The following is a 5,000-nucleotide window of genomic DNA, read 5'->3' as shown; positions in this document are numbered from 1 at the left end:
GACACACACCGACACACACCGACACGCAGACACACAGACACGCACACACATACACACACACACACACACACACACACACACACACACACACACACACACACACACACACACACACACAAGCACACACACACACACACACACAAGCACACACATATGGACACACACGCACACACATGAATACACACACACGCACACACATGCATACACACGCACGCACACACACGTACACACACGCACACACATGCATACACATGCACGCACACGCACTCAGACACATGCATACACACGCACGCACACACACTCAGACACACGCACACATACGCAAATACACGCACACAAACGCACATATACGCAAATACACGCACACCAACGGACACACGCAAATACACGCACACAAACGCATACATACGCAAATACACGCACACTCACGCACACACACGCACACAAACGCACACTCACGCACACACACGCACACACACGCACACACACGCAGTCACACACGCACACACACGTACACACACGTACACACACGCACACACATGCACCCACACGCGCACACACGCAAACACACACACTAAGACAATTTTACCTAAACATATAAAAATGTAAAGATATATAGATAAAAACCATAACTACAAAATAAAATACATAGAAAATATGTAGATATATAAAGGTTAACAGGGACTAGTTTTATCTAAACACATCAAAATACATGAAAACAAATGAAATACATGTAAAATACGTAAAAAATAAGTAGATGGAGACGAGTTTTAACAAAATACATAAAAAGATAAAGTACATAAATACATGAAAAGATACATAAAATACATAAATACATGAAAAGATACATAATATATATATATATATATATATATATATATATATATATATATAAGAATACATAAAAAACCAATGGATATATGATTGTTAATAGAGATGAGTTTTAACAAAATACAAAAATACATGAAATGATATATAAATGGAATACACGAAAAAATACATATAAAATATATGATAAATTAATATGTAGAGGTCAATGGAAAAGAGTTTCAACGTAATACATAAAATTACACGAAAAAACACAATTGAAATGCATAAATATATACGCAAGAAATACAGAAAATAGAGATTTAGGGGTTACTGAAAACGGGATTTAACTCGGAAACACCCGCAAGGCTCTACACGATTGAATAAAATCGCCTGGCGACAGAAGGTAAACGAGTGTTCAAGAAGCATTCCAGCCGACTTCGGGTCAGAGTTGTTGGTTCATCTCCGATGTCGTCCTCGGTGTCGCGACGAAACGTTCGCTCCGCCCCGGCTCTCCGACTCTTGGGAGACCCGTTGGACTGAAGGACCTGGAGGCAGGTCGGCGACGGCAAAGAACCAAGACTGCAAGACCCGCCGGCCTGCCGGGATAGCTGGAAAGAATATCAAAGTGGGATTTTATCAAGGAGGTCGACCGACCAGGAAACCGAAGAAGAACGTGGTTGGTCGGCCTGGAAGAGGAAAAGGATTAGCTGATTGGAAAGGAGGCCGGTCGGCAAACAAACTGAATGTGGAAAGAAAGCCGACCGGCTGGGAAGGTCGATAGTAAAGCTGAAAAGGAAAGGAGGACGGCTGGCCTAGGAACGATGATAAAAGGAAAGAGGCCAGCCGTCCGGGTAAGCTTGAACGTGTTAATGAATGGAAATTTAAGGAGGCCGGCTGGCCTGTAAACCGCGAAAGAGCGAGTGCCAGCCGGCCGGGTAAACAGAAAAGATATAGCAGACTGGAATGGAGGTCGGCCGACCGGCATGGAAAGCGAAAAGAGAAAGGATTGGAAGCCGGTCGGCCGACTGGGAGCGCGGACAGGACTGAAGAGACTGGCGTCTGTCGCCAGGTGATTTTGGTCAGGCTGGCGCAGTTTTTTTTTTTTTTAATCAACTGAATAGAACTGTTTGGTTTTAGCCTGAAGGGAATCAACAAGGTACGCTGTTATCGTACGTCTTCTTTCCTCAGCTGAATAAAATCGTCTAGTGAGGACCATAATGCAGTTGATACAGAACGTCACCTGGAAGAGGAGGTGCTTCAGTTCGTCGAATCCTTCTGTCCGTGAGGACCTTGCACTCGTCGTCTCCGTCGCTGTATCAGGACAAAAAGTAAATATAAAAAAAAAAAAAAAAAAAAAAAAAATGTAGGTCATTGTATCGAGTCTGAAGGGAGCTTACGCCCGGAGTACCTTAGCTCTACACACAAACGCACACGCACACACACACACACGCGCACACGTACACGCACACACACACACACACACACACACACACACACACACACACACACACACACACACACACACACACGTTCTATATCGTAAGTCAGGCTAATCTTGAACTCAGTGACGGTGACCCGTCGTATCAGTACTTTAAGATCCTAAAGTCCTTATCCTGCCGGAACCGTGGCGCAGCTTCCGTTCTATTTACGTTCTATATCATAAGTCAGGATAATTTTGAGCTCGGTCATGGTGACCCATCGTATCAGTACTTTAGCATGCTAAAGTGGTTTATCCTACGGGACTGTGGTAGAGCTTACTTTGTATATCGTAAGTCAGGTTCATTTTGAGCTCAGTCATGGTTACCCGTCGTGTCAGTGCTTTAACATGCTAAAGTGCTTTTTCCCACCGGGACCGTGGCACAGCTTACGTTCTATATCATAAGTCAAGTTCATTTTGAGCTAAGTTAATGTGACCCGTCGTATCAGTACTTTAGCATGCTAAAATACTTTGCCTGCCATGACCGTGGCACAGCTTACGTTCTATATCCTAAGTGAGGTTAATTTTGAGCTTAGTCACGGTGACCCGTCATGTCAGTATTTTAACATGCTAAAGTGCTTTACCCGACGGAACTGTGGCGCAGCTTACGTTCTACATAGTAAGTCAGGTTTATTTTGAGTTCATTGACGATGACCCGTCGTATCAGTACTATAACATGTTAAAGATCTTTCACGAGAGGAGCGTGGCGCAGCTTACGTTCTATATCGTATGTCAGGTTCATTTTGAGCTCAGTCACGGTGACCCGTCGCGTCGTGTCAATACTTTAACATGCTAAAGTGTTTTGCACGACGGATCCGTGAAGTAGCATACGTTCTATATCCTAAATCAGATTCATTTTGAGCTCATTCACGGTGACCCGTCGTATCATTACTTTAATATGCTGAAGTGTTTTGCCCGACTGAACCGTGGAGCATCTTACCTTCTATATCTTAAATGAGATTCAATGTGAGCTCAGTCACGGTAAACCATCGTATCAGTACTTTAACATGCTAAAGTACTTGACCGTTGCGCAGCTTACTCGTACGTTCTATATCGTAAGTCAGGTTCATTTTGAGCTTAGTCACGGTGACCCGTCGTATCGGTACTTTAACATGCTAAACTGCTTTGTCCGACGGGACTGTGGCACAGCTTACGTTCTATATCGTAAGTTAGGTTTATTTTCAGCTCATACACGGTTACCCGTCGTATGAAAAGTTTTGCTTGCTAAACAGCTTTTGAGCTCTCAAAACGGTGACCCGTCGTGGCACAGCTTACGTTCTATATCGTAAGTTTGTTTCATTTTGAGTTCAGTCACAGTGGCCCGTCGTATCAGTACTTTAACATGCTAAAGTACTTTGCCCTCCAGGATCGTGGCGCAGCTTACGTTGTATATCTTAAGTGAGGATAATTTTCAGCTCGGTCATGGTGATCCGTCGCATCAGTACTTTAATCTAGTCAACGAGACCGTGGCCCACCTTACGTCATACCGTAAGTCAGGTTCATTTTGAAGTAGGTTACGTTGACCCGTCGTACCAGTATTTAACATGCTAAAGTGCTTTGCCCGTCGCGACCGTGGCTCAGCTTACGTTCTATAAGGTAAATCAGGTTCATTTTGAGCTCAATCACGGTGACCCATCGTATCAGTACTTTAACATGCTACTGTGCTTTGTCCGAAGGGACCGTGGCTCAGTTTACGTTATATATCGTAGGTTTGGTTAATTTTGTGCTCAGTCACGGTGACCTGTCGTATCATGTTTAAGTGCTTTGCCTTCCAGGACCGTGGCGCAGTTTACATTTTATATCCTGAGGTTCATTTTGAGCTCTGTGACGGTGACCCTTCGTATCAGTACTTTAACATGTTAAAGTACTTTACCCAACGGGACCGTGGCGCAGCTTAGGTTCTATATCGTAAGTCAGGTCCATTTTGAACTCGGTGTCGGTGACCCATCGTATCAGTACTTTAACATGGTAAATTGTTTTGTTCAACGGGACCGTGGAGCAGCTTACGTTTTATATTGTAAAGCAAGTTCATTTTGAGCTTAGTTACGGTGACCCGTCGTATTAGTATTGCATGCTAAAGTGCTTTGCCCGACGAGTCCGTGACGCATCTTACGTTGTATATCCTAAGTGAGGTTCATTTTGAGCTCAGTCACGGTGACCCATCGCATCAGTACTTTAAGATGGTAAAGTGCTTTGCCCGACGGAACTGTGTATATCATAAATCAGGTTCATTTTGAGCTCAGAGACGGTGACCCGTTGTATCAGTACTTTAACATGCTACAGTGGTTTGCCCGATGGAATCTTCAGTCTCCTGAAGGAATCTTCGGGAGACTTTGAAAAATACTTCGGAGACTCCTTAGGAGACTTTTTCAGGAGAATTTGAAGATTTTTTGGGGGGAAATTTTAACTCCTACGGGAGCCTTTGAAAACTTTTTGCGAGACATCGAATACACATTCGGGATACATTAAAGACTCCTTTGGGATATTTCGAAAAGTATTTCGGAGACTCCTTCGGAGATTCTTTCAGAAAACTATGAATACTTCTTCGGGGAAAACAGCGTCAGCCTGAACAAAATTACTTGGCGACAGACGCCAGTCTCTTCAGTCCTGTCCGCGCTCCCAGTCGGCCGACCGGCTTCCAATCCTTTCTCTTTTCGCTTTCCATGCCGGTCGGCCGACCTCCATTCCAATCTGTTTTATCTTTCCTACTTGC

Source organism: Oratosquilla oratoria, chromosome 11 (assembly GCF_046742065.1).
Source record: "Oratosquilla oratoria isolate Oo_2021 chromosome 11, ASM4674206v1, whole genome shotgun sequence".
Lineage (NCBI taxonomy): Eukaryota > Metazoa > Arthropoda > Malacostraca > Stomatopoda > Squillidae > Oratosquilla > Oratosquilla oratoria.
The sequence above is the reverse complement of the archived record's forward strand: the minus strand, read 5'-3'. Positions refer to the sequence as shown.